Source organism: Oncorhynchus mykiss, chromosome 18 (assembly GCF_013265735.2).
Source record: "Oncorhynchus mykiss isolate Arlee chromosome 18, USDA_OmykA_1.1, whole genome shotgun sequence".
Classification (NCBI taxonomy): Eukaryota; Metazoa; Chordata; class Actinopteri; order Salmoniformes; family Salmonidae; genus Oncorhynchus; species Oncorhynchus mykiss.
Window position 1 is genome coordinate 34,712,324 of NC_048582.1, and position 13,341 is coordinate 34,725,664.

Here is a 13,341-nt window from a genome sequence, read left to right on the forward strand (position 1 = left end):
TACACACTACAGTTCAGTATGGTTTATGGAGAATATTTTGGCTGAACCCTACAAGTGATTATTACAGATAAACAGTGCCATGTTCACAACCCCAAAACCTCCCCTCTCTCCCTGACAGCCCTTCAGTCTGGACAGAGTAGGGCCCTTTGAGGGGGGTCTCTGATGTCACAATCCTAATCACCTCGCCTGCTGTTCCATATCTGGCCTCAACCATTTGGTGGGTTAACATCCCTGGTATGACGTGGGTTGGCCGGCGCATAGTGGAAAAGACCTTGACTCGCATTTCTTTCCATAACGCTTGCCTTAAATCCAGTGCCCGGCTTTATTTGTCTATGGACAAAAACATGGTAGAAAATGTCAACATTGAACAGATTTCCAAACAGAGCTATGATCAGCACAAATGTTGGCCATGATGCTGAATCACCTGTTTGCTTTGGAAATATGATTTGGTAGGACATTTAATATCACTGATTCTGTGTTTGTGTGCAGAGAGGTATTCTTTCCATAACTAGCAATAAATTCATCATGACTGGGATTTTATGATGTGTTTCTTGATTTAATATCATAAACATTTTAAATTATCTTTCCACTTATAAGTACTTTAGGAAAGTTCAAATGGTTACAGCCCAATGACCCTAAAAATAGCGTAAAATGACATGTTATTTTGTCATCTGGATGGGGAGGGGATGTGGGTTAGGAGTGGATTGGAAATGCTGGTAGATGGATGGAGGGGCTGGAGGGTGCCCTGCCCACCCTCCGACCTCCCTCCCACTCAGCCTTCCTGTCTCCCATCAATGTGCTCCATTTTTCTCTGGCGCTGTGACGGAATCCCCCAGTTCATTTCCTGTTGTGTAGGGTGGTTGCCAGGCAACAATGGCAGGCATCCAGTGGAGAGGGAGTTTTCCGAAGCAGCGATTCCCCCAAGACTGAGAGAGAACTCACAGCTCCCTAACACTGCACTAAACACAACCCCTACTAAACACACAGTATGCTTCAGCATTTTAATAGGTGTTTAGAGATCTTCCTTTCCTTGAGCACAAAGAATTTCCCTATCTTACAGAGTATAGTTTAAAAACTGTCAATGTCAGACTACTATACTGAGATATCTTCTTTAAGCATCCCTAAACTGAACTCCTGCCAGAAGCCTGGACATTATATCTAGTCATTTTACTTATTTTGTACATAATTTTGCTGCTACCATCTCTTATGACCGAAAAGAGCTTCTGGATATCAGAACAGTGATTACTCACCTCGAACTGGATGAAGATTTCTTCTTTAATGAGTTCTTCCCAGGGACCAAGCCCAAATCCCTGTCATTCTCGTGAAGAAAAGACTAAAATACAGGGGGTGGAGATCGGGGTGCCTTGTGAGAATTCATCAGCGAGTGCGTAACCTACCTTTACCATCCGTTCTATTGGTCAACGTGCAATCATTGGAAAATAAACTGGATGATCTCCGTTCGAGATTATCCTACCATCGGGACATTAAATTATCTTGTGTTTCACCGAATCGTTGCTGAACGACGACACGGATAATATAGAGCTGGCTGGTTTTTCCGTGCATCGGCAGGACAGAGCAGCTATGTCTGGTAAGAGTGTCAGTGTCAATTTGTCAATAACAGCTGGTGCGTGATGTCTAATTTTAAAGAAGTTATGAGGTATTGCTTGCCCGAGGTAGAATATCTCATGATAAGCTGTAGACCACACTATCTACCTAGAGAGTTCTCATCTATATTATTTGTAGCCAGCTACAGTATTTACTACTACAACCCGATGCTGGCACTAAGGCCGCACTCAATGAGCTGTATAAGGCCATAAGCAAACAAGACAACGCTCATCCAGAAGTGGCACTCCTAGTGGCCGGGGACTTTAATGCAGGCAATCTTAAATTCGGTTTACCTAATTTCTACCAGCATGTCACATGTGCAACCAGAGGAAAAAAAACTCTAGACCACCTTTACTCCACACACAAAGCACTCACTAGCACTCCATTTGGCAAATCTGACCGTAATTCTATCCCCCTGATTCCTGCTTACAAGCAAAAACTAAGGCAGGAAGTACTAGTGACACGCTCTATACGGAACTGGTCAGATGACACGGATGCTACGCTACAGGACTGTTTTGTTAGCACAGACTAGAATATGTTTCCGGGATTCATCCAATGAGCAATGACGAGCATACAACCTCAGTCAGCAGCTTCATCAATAAGTGCGTCGCTGAAATCCAGCTATGCCCTCAGATGAACCATCAATAAGGCAGAGCATCAATACAGGACTAAGATTTAATCCTACTACAACGGTTCTGACGCTCGTCGGATGTGGCAGGGCTTGCAAACTATTACAGACTACAAAGGGAAACCCTACCTGACGAGCTAAATGCATTTTATGCTCGCTTCGAGGCAAGCAACACTGAAGCATGCATGAGAGCACCATCCGTTCCGGACGACTGTGTGATCACACTCTTCATAACCAATGTGAGCAAGACCTTTAAATAGGTCAACATTCACAAGGACACGGGGCCAGACAGATTACCAGGATGTGTACTCAGAGCATGCGCAGACCAACTGGCAAGAGTTTTCACTGACATTTTCAACCTCTCCCTGACCGAGTCTGTAATACCTACATGTTTCAAGAAGACCACCATAGTCCCTGTGCCCAAGAAAGCAGAGGTAACCTGCTTTGACTTCCGCCCCATAGCACTCATGTCGGTAGTCATGAAGTGCTTTAAAAGGCTGGTCATGACTCACATCAACGCTATCATCCCAGAAACCCTAGACCCACTCCAATTCGCATACCGCCCCCAACAGATCCACAGATGACGGAATCTCAATCGCACTCCACACTGCCCTTTCCCACCTGGTCAAAAGGAACACCTGTGTGAGAATGCTGTTCATTGACTACAGCTCAGCATTCAACACCATAGTGCCCAGAAAGCTCATCACTAAGCTAAGGACCCTGGGACTAAACACATCCCTCTGCACCTGGATCCTGGGCGGGCTGCCCATGGGTTGTAAGAGTAGGCAGCAACACATCTGCCAGTCTGATCCTCAACACGGGGGCCCCTCAGGACTGAGGGATTAGTCCCCTCCTGTGCTCCCTGTTCACCCACGACTGCGTGGACAAGCACGACTTCAACACCATCATTAAGGTTGCTGACGCCACAACATTGGTAGGCCTGATCACCGACAATGATGAGACAGCCTATGGGGAGAAGGTCAGAGACCTGGCAGTGTGGTGCCAGGACAACAACCTCTCCCTCAACGTGATCAAGACAAAGGAGCTGATTGTGGACTAGAGGAAAAGGCTGGGCCGAACAGGCCTCCATTAACATTGATGGAGCTGTTGTGGAGCGGGTCGAGAGTTTCAAGTTCCACATCACCAACGAACTATCATGGTCCAAACATACCAAGACAGTCGTGAAGAGGGCATGACAAAACTTTTTTCACCTCAGGAGACTGAAAAGATTTGGCATGGGTCCCCAGATCCTCAAAAGGTTTGACATCTGCAGCATCGAGACCGGTTGCATCACCGCCTGGTATGGCAACTGCTCGGCATCCAACCGTAAGGCGCTACAGAGGGTAGTGTGTATGGCCCAGTACATCACCAGGGCCAAGCTTCCTGCCATCCAGCACCTACATACTAGGCGATGTCAGAGGAAGGCCCAAAAAATTGTCATAGACTCCAGTCACCCAAGTCATAGACTGTTCTCTCTGCTACCACACACCAAGTGGTACCGGAGTGCCAAGTCTATGTCCAAAAGGCTCCTTAACAGCTTCTACCCCCAACCCATAAGACTACTGAACAATATCAAATGGCTACCCATTTGATATTGGCCAATTTACATTAACAATGGTCAATTTACATTGATACCCCCCTTTAGTTTTACACTGATGCTACTCACTGTTTATTATCGATGCATAGTCACTTTACCCCTACCTACATGTACAAATTACATCGACTAACCTGTACCCCCGCACACTGACTCGGTATCTGTACCCCCTATATATAGTCTCGTTATTGATATTTTATTACTTTTTATTTGATTTTTTCCTTTATTTATTTAGTAAATATTTGAACTCGTTAAGGTCTACACCTGTTGTATTCGGAGCATGTGACAAATAACATTTGTTTTGATTTGTGTTCGTCTTGCCTACTTAATTCAAACAGGTTGCATTGGAATTCTAGAACAAACCCAGTCAAATGGAATAAGGCATTTGGCCATTTAGTAACCAGATACAGTAGCATAATAGCACAATGGTAGGTCTTTCCAGCGTATAAAAAGCTGTCATCGAAAATACACATTTGACAAAATGTTTCTCCACACATCTAACATTTCTGTACTGTTTTAGTATTACACCTAGGGTATGGCTAACATCATTTTGTCAAGAAATGTCAAATAGATGCATCATCCTGCAGCATTTAAAATTATCTCACTCACAACCATCTTACAAATGATTGATAATATGAATTCACTGTATACCTTAAAATCCAATTTGGACACTTATTACAGCTCTTTGATAATTTGCTCCAATGAGCCCTTAGTTTGTGCTGATCATTGACTAATACTCCCTAGTACCTTCTATTTCATTGTTCTTTGTGTGTAATTTTCACCCTCTTTTCCTCCCCAATTTCGTGATTATGATCTTGTCTCATCGCTGCAACTCCCCAATGGGCTCGGGATAGGCAAATGTTGAGTCATTCATCCTCCTAAACATGACCTGTCAAGCTGCGCTTCTTAACACCCGCTCAACTTACCCAGAAGCCAGCTGTACCAATGTGTCTGAGGAAACACTGTTCAACTGATGACCGAAGTCAGCTTGCAGGCTCCCGGTCCGCCACAAGGAGATGCTAGAGCGCGATGAGCCAAGTAAAGCCCCCCCCCCCCCCCCCCCCCCCCCCCCCGGCCAAACCCTCCCCTAACCATGGACGATGCTGTGGGACACCCGGTCACAGCCGGTTGTGACACAGCCTGGGATCAAACCCCACGCTGTAGTGATGCCGCAACACCTTGATGCAGTGCCTTAGACCGCTGCGTCACTTGGGAGGCCCAGATTATATTTAATTCTAATGAAGGTAACTATATTATTGGGAGTAATGGGTTTACAGTAGCTTTGACATTGTACACTCACCTGTGTAGAATTTCCACAACATGTGTACAGAATCTGATTTGACTGCCAAACCTGTTGACTAACAAAGAAAACATCCAAACCAGGGAGTCATAGAACACATTAACTAGTTGTGTTATTAAGCAAAAAAGGTCACAAAATAAACAAGCTGATTTACAGTGCTTGAAACTCTGTATTTTTATTTAGTATAGTGCAATGTCAAGTAAACCAGCGGTATTGCCATTTTCCAAATAACCACATAGAAAAGGCTATTCTTTCTACATACAGTACCTTTTCCTCTTTGTGAATGTGAAGCTGTGTGTGAAAACAAGGGGGAGATGCAAGTGAAGGTTTCCTAACATGAGCCATCAGACCATCATATTCATCGCTGGGTCACCCACCATCCACAGTGTTTCCTAGTACTCTCGAGGGGGGGGGGAAGTTGACAACACATTGTTTTCTGCTTAGTAAGCAGCTCAAACCTGAATACTGTTTTTACAGTATATCGTAACCCCCCTCTCTGAAGGTAAAATATAAGAAAGCAGTCTAAATACTGCTCCGCATAGTGAGGAGTTTTCTATTGATCAAGTCATTCCTTTGTATTACTATACATTCGGAATCAATTACTGCCTTGGGAAAAGTTGATTAAATGGTTAGTCTGATTATTTGGAGGTGCCTAAGGAGGAATAGATGAGCCCACAGACTAACATGAGGCAACCTGATGGGCCCATGAGGGATGGGTACCACAGAGATCGTTGCAGAAACGTATACCACACCACAAATGTTAAGAGCATAGTCCTGCATACACTTCAGTTGCTTCGACCTCAACGAGCCATTGTTTAGAATGGCTCGTTGCGGGATGAAGCGAACACCTCAACAGTCTTCAAATGTACTGGATTCTTAAACAACCTTTTTAGATTAATTGTCATATCTTTCCAATGTCTGGTCTTTGCCACCATCTTGTGGTCAAAAATGATTCTCCATCAGCATGAATACAATACTGAGGGTTACCAGTATTATAACCAAAGACAGTACAGTAGCTAGGTTTTAAAAACTCTCTGATACAACAGTTACCACTCAAATCAGACAAGGTTTTTAACGAGATATAAAATATCCACTTACTTCCTTGAGCATGATGACATTAGGGAATTGTTTTTAAAGTGTGCCAATCTAAGTGACATAATACAAAACCCCATCCAAATCTGTCAGTTTAAGCTAGAGATACACTACATGTCCAAAAGTATGTGGACACATACTCGTCAAACGTCTAATTCCAAAATCATGGGCATTAATATGGAGTTGGTCCTCCATTTGCTGCTATAACAGTCTCCACTCTTCTGGGAAGGCTTTCCACTAGATGGGTCTTGCTTCCATTCCCTCGATCGGACTGCCAGATGGTGAAGCGTGATTCATCATTCCAGAGAACGTGTTTCCACAGCTCCAAAGTCTGATGCTTGGCATTGTGCATGGTGATCTTAGGCTTGTGTGCTACTGCTCGACCATGGAAACCCATTTCATGAAGCTCCCGGCAAACAGTTATTGTGCTGACGTTGCGTCCAGAGATAGTTTGGAACTTGGAGATCACCATCGTGTTCGTGAGTTTCCCCTTTCCATAGTGGGTTCATATTAGTTATTTTAGAATAAGGCTGTAACGTAACAAAATGTTGATAAAGTCAAGGGGTCTGAATATTCAGAGGAGGACAAATCAGAGCAAGATTACTGAATGTAAGTACATTATTTACCTTCAGAGGTGAGTGTATCAAACCAGTTGCCGTGATAAAAGTTTTTTGTTGTTGTGCACTCTCCTCAAACAATAGCATGGTATTCTTTCACTGTATTAGCTACTGTAAATTGGAGACTGCAGTTAGGTTAACAATAATTTAAGCTTTCTGCCCATATAAGACATGTCTATGTCCTGTGAAATTTTTGTTACATACAACGTCATGCTAATCACATTAGCGCACGTTAGCTCAACCGTCCCGCGGGGGCAACTCCGATCCCGTATAGATAAAAAAAATGTGGTTTCTACTGACAATTGAGATGTACAAACTATTGCATAAGGGGACAACAAGCGGATAAGAGGCAATTCGTAATTTCGATTTAGACAATAATGAGCGAGCTAGGACGGACATAGTGTGACGGCCCTGAATTTTTCTGAACCGTCTCAGTGCTTCTCCTTCCAATAGGGTGTTTTCCCTTTAATTCCCAATTAAATAGCCAGCACCAGCTGCGCAAAAGTGGGGTTGTGATGGAGACGTGAATGAGGATGTGTTCAACCCTCAGTTCCGAAGCTTCTCTATTCCGTTTGTTTTGTTGCCTTTAAATGTGTGTTTTGTAGCCTCATAGAGTTTACCCAGGATCGGATCCACTCTTTGCGTCTGTGGACTACACCTCTCTGTTCTTCGTGGAGAAGGATTGTATTGTCTGACTGACCGACTACAACCTTTTTGTATACGGTATTTCATTTGTTTTGATGTGATATATACTGTGATGATTTATGTAGTTAGTTGTAGTTGAGAACTTAGTAAGAGTTGATACGCTTTAAAGTTCTGTGGTAAAATAATTGTTACATTGATTGTATGATTAATACTGGGTTTACGCTACACTTGTAGGAATGGACAAACATTGCGTGACTAAGGTCACTTGAGTTCCCTGAACTTCTTTGTTGTAGGTTGTAGTTTTCTTTGTTGTAGTTTGTAGTGTTACAACTTCAAGGTGACATCCTTGATATTCGTCGGACTCAACAACATCTCCAAACTCTAATCCACCATAAATTCAAATGTCTGAGTGAAGAGCAACAACAGAGTGCCATGGAATTCAGAAACTCACTGAGCACTCTAACCCACACGTTGACAGAGCTCATTGAGAGTGGAAGACTGGAAATTACTGGTGCCATGGACAGGCAGTTTGACTACCAACGAAACCAACTCACTGCCACTCTCCAATGGCGCCTGCAACATCACCACACTGAGGTCCTCAAGGATGTTAATTCTGTTTTTTCCCCCATGGTTAACACTGTAGACCACTTGCAGACCGAGCTCTCTAATTGTGTTAAAATGTTGGATGACATGTCTGTGGACATGGCCTCCATTAGGCACAACTCCTTGCCCAGAGTTTCTCTGGTGTCCACTTCTGTTCAGACCACTGAACTAAGCTGGCACCTCCGAACAGCCAAGACAAGGCCATGCTGCAACCACCCCTTGCAGGATGCAATCCACCATGCATCCTGGTGTTCATTTTCATGGTCCGATAACTCTTTCCCCCTCTACTTGATCAATCCCTCCTAGCTCGTTTGTTCATGGTGATTTGAGTAGACGTCATGTGGGGGCGATGCCCATTAAATTGCAATTTCACACCTTTGGGAAAAAAAGATGACAGTCCTGATCCGCTAATGTATCTGGAAAGATGTCGTGACTTTCTTGCCCTCAATCCCCTGGCTGACAAAGAACTCCTTGCCACATTGAGGAATGTGTTGCATGGGACAGCTCGAGACTGGTGGGATGTGGCACGTCTCAGCACTATCTCCTGGGCTGACTTTGAGGCCAAGTTTTCCTCTGCATTTCTGTCTGAGGACAACACAGATGAGTTGGCAGGCAGAGTCAGAAATCGAGTGCAAAGAGAGAAAGAGTATCCGTGACTTTGCATACGGTTACCACTCCCTGTGCAGAAGGTGGAAACCTGGAATTGAGGAGGAAGAGGTCTTTCAATTGATCTTGAAGAACATCAAACCACTACTAGCCAGTCAACTCCGAGAACGAGTCACCACTGCCGATGGACTGGTTCGCTTGGGACAGCAGTTTGAGAAGGACAGAGAATGCCAACAGCAATATGACCAAAGAAAGAAACAGACCCCCAAACAGTTACCAAAGCTAGACCATCAACAACAGCCAGTCTCCAGCCAAGACCCCTCCCATGTTCTGTTGGAGATGTAGCCAAAAGGGACATTCTTCAGCTACATGTCTAAGACCGTATCAAGTAAACCCTTCCAGAAACCACAAATCACAACAGGCCAACAAACCTAACTCTCTTCGCAGGAATGACCATCCTACTCTGGTTGCTTTAACCAGTGCTGAAACCCCAAGAATCACTACCTACGCCCCCCCCATCGACATCCCCTTGCTTTCAGTTAATACCGCACCAACTGATGTTACCCCTGTCCATAGGCCCATGGACAGGAAGAGCCATCTGGACACCGGGTCATCCTGCACACTGCTCAATGAGAAACTATGGAAGGAGGTTAAAGGTCTACAATACAACTTGAAGCCGTGGACAGAAGGTCCACTCTATCTGGCTAATGGTGAGGCTAAACGACCACTTGGATGGAGTGAGGTAGAGTTCCGCCTGTGTAACCGCTTCTATATGATTCCTTCTGTTATCCTACGAACCAAGAACCTTGCTTTTCCTGTCGTGTTGGGAATTGATTTCATGTACTTCAGTGGTGTCCAGATTGATATCGCACACAATTGCTACTGGTTTCCATACAATCAGAGCAAGAAGCATTTCTTCCAATCAGAAGCTACAAAGTTACATGATTGGGGTTCAAATGTGGCAGTCTTCTCTGCCGTTGCTCCGGTACCACTAACCCTTGATAATCCTTCTGATGATCTCCTTTTACAGGGTGTGAGAAGAGCTCAGCTGGAACAGCCAGAGAAGTTAAGGCTGTTGGAACAGCTCCAGAATAATGCGGATGTATGTACTTCAAAGCTAGGACGCACCGGGCTCCTGAAGCACAAAATATTCCTTACACAGGAAATGCTGATCAAGCAGAAGCCATATCGTTTGTCCCCAGCGAAGCTAATCATCCAAAAGGGACTCATTAATGATATGTTAACACAAGATATAATAGAACGTTCCTCCTCTCCCTGGGCTGCTCCTGTTGTCCTCATCCCAAAAAAGACCGGTGGTCTTAGATTTTGTGTGGACTATAGGAAGACCAACAATGTTTCCCAGACTGATGCCTATCCTCTTCCCACCATCCACGAGATCCTGGAGTCATTGTCTGGCGCTGTTGTGTTCACTATCATTGACCTCAATAGCGGATATTGGCAGGTTGAGATGGACCAGGAAAGCAAGGACAAGACTGCTTTTGTCTGTGCTGAGGGCTTGTTTTCCTTTAAGGTGATGCCTTTTGGATTAAAGAATGCACCTGCCACTTTCCAAAGACTTATGGAGATTGCGTTAGGTGAGCTCAAAGGTAAGATCTGTTTCGTCTACCTGGACAATATAATTATCTACTCCCAGAACAGAGAACAACACTTTCAAGATCTTCAAGCAGTGTTGGACAAGCTAAGAGAAGCTGGTCTGACCTTGAATATGAAGAAGAGCAACCTCTGCCAAACCTCCCTGAAGTTCCTGGGCCATATTGTGTCTTTTGATGGCATCATGTGGATTCTGAAAAGACCAAGGCGGTACAAGATTTCCCTGTCCCAACCACACTCAAGGCCCTTCAACAGTTCCTTGGGATGGCTGGATGGTACCATCGGTTTGTGTCAAACTTCTCCCAGGTGGCAGAACCCCTCAACGCGTTGAAGCGAAAAGGAGCTAAATTCCTATGGACGGCAGAGTGCCAGACCTCCTTTGAAACTCTGAAACGACACCTCCCATTTTGGGTCATCCCAACAACTATTCCTTTTGTTGTTTACACTGATGCAAGTGACGTTGGACTTGGTGCTGTCCTAGTCCAACAGACTGGGCTTGGCACTGAAGAAGTGCTAGCGTTCGCCAGTCGGACATTGAATGGAGCAGAACGGAACTACTCCACAACCGAGCAAGAGTGCCTTGCAGTTGTCTGGGCTTAGGAAAAGGGGAGGTACTACCGGGAGGGAAGACACTTCACTGTGGTCACTGACCATTCCTCCCTTGTGTGGGTGTTCAAGACCAACAAACCAAGTACCAGACTCATCAGATGGGCTTTACCGTTGCAAGAGTTCACCTTTGCAGTAGAATACAGGAAAGGAAAATACAACACTGTTCCAGATGCCTTATCCAGAGCTCCTGCTGGTGGTAATGGTGGCCCTCATCTTACATGTGCTAATGTCCTGTCAAGCAGTCGAGACTCACCCAAAACTGACTTTCCCATCTCTGATGAGGCCATTTGGAAAGCCCAACAGGATGATCCAGAAGTACAGGCTTTGTACCAGACTATCCTGGAAGATGGAGAAAAGATGGTCCATCCTACCACAAAGCTGACCATCATTGAAGACAAGGTCTACCGAGTTGTACAACTACCTCACAGAACACTCTACCAAATGTACATACCTGAACCTCTGCGCCTTCAACTGCTTTAACATTTCCATGAAGACCCATTAGCTGGTAATTTGGGCAGGTTCAAAACCTACAAGCGGTTGCAAGCATTACTGTACTGGCCACATCTGAGCATGGATGTGAAGTCACACATCCGAAACTGTCAGGTTTGTCAAATGTACAAACCAGAAGGTAGAAAGCCTGCTGGCAAGTTGCAGCAAACGGTGGTTACCCGACCTTGGGAAATGTTAGGAGTGGATTTGATGGGTCCATTTCCTAGAAGCTCCAATCAGAATGTGTACATGCTTGTTTTTGTTGATTACTATTCTAAGTGGGTGGAGCTCTTTTCTCTGCGTCAGGCCACAGCAAGGACTGCCTCTAACATCCTCACGAAAGAGATCCTGACTCACTGGGGAGTGCCTGATTACATCCTGTCTGATCGAGGTTCCCAATTTGTCTGATCTCTTTGAGGAGACCTGCCAAAGCTGGAACCTGAGACAGAAGTTGACCACGGCCTATCACCCACAGACCAACCTCACTGAGAGGGTAAATCGAACCTTGAAGACAATGATTGCTTCCTATGTAGGGACCCAGCACAAACACTGGGACATGCACCTTCACGAGTTTCGATTTGCCCTGAATTCTGCTGTGCAAGAGTCCACTGGAGTCACACCTGCAGAGCTGAACCTAAGTCGTCCCCTCCGAGGACCCTTGGATATGGTGCTACAGCCCCAGTAGCTTATTCCAGACGCTGCTTGCTGTGACCAGGTAGTCCATCTCCATGACTTGAGAGCTCTTGTTTCAAAGAACATGATCCAGGCTTGACTCAGGCAAGAAGATAAATTATGATAAGAACAGACGAGACATGCAGTACCAGCTTCGTGATCGGGTTTGGCTTCGCTCTCATCCTTACTCGAAAGCTGAACAATTATTCTCGGCCAACCTCACTCCTAAATGTCAAGGACCATATAGGATTGTGGAGCAGATGGGCCCTTTGAACTACCGAGTGGTGAAAGAGGACACAGGTGAAGATATGCACGTTGTCCATGTCTCACGCCTTAAGGCCCGTTACCCCTCGGCTGAGGAATTGGAGGCGATTGAGCGCCACAAGGTCCTGGATATCTTTGAAGAGAAAAGTGCGGAGACTTTTCTCGGATTTCCAGACCCAGAAGTCTCACACCTTAAAGCCTGTGACCCCTCAGCTGAGGAGCGCGAGCTCCAAAAAGTCATGAATATTTTTGTAGAGGAAAGTGATGAGGAGACCTTTCTCGGTTTCCCAGACCAAGATGTGCCTTCCAGTGCAATGGTCAGCTTTTTCCAGGGGAGGGGGTGTGTGACGGCCCTGAATTATTCTGAACCGTCTCAGTGCTTCTCCTTCCAATAGGGTGTTTTCCCTTTAATTCCCAATTAAATAGCCAGCATCAGCTGCACAAAAGTGGGGTTGTGATGGAGACGTGAATGAGGATGTGTTCAACCCTCAGTTCCGAAGCTTCTCTATTCCATTTGTTTTGTTGCCTTTAAATCGGATCCACTCTTTGCTTCTGTGGACTACACCTCTCTGTTCTCTGCTGGAGATCTGTTAGCGGATTGGATTGTCTGACTGACCGACTACAACCTTTTTGTATAAGGTATTTCATTTGTTTTGATGTGATGTATACTGTGATGATTTATGTAGTTAGTTGTAGTTGAGAACTTAGTTACACTTGTAGGAACGGACAAACATTGCATGACTAAGGTCACTTGAGTTCCCTGAACTTCTTTACCGGGCTGGACTCTTTTTAGGCCCGAGGTACAGGACATTTCTGGAAGAACCAGAACATTGTGTTATATTATTATATGTGTGTGTAATCATTTATGTTGGTAATAAAACCCACGCAAAATAATATAGTTGTTTTTGAAGTTCTTTCCAATGTTTTAAGGGTTTATGAAAAGTTTATTCCCATCCTGACTTTTACATACAGTGCCTTGTGAAAGTATTCGGCCCCCTTGAACTTT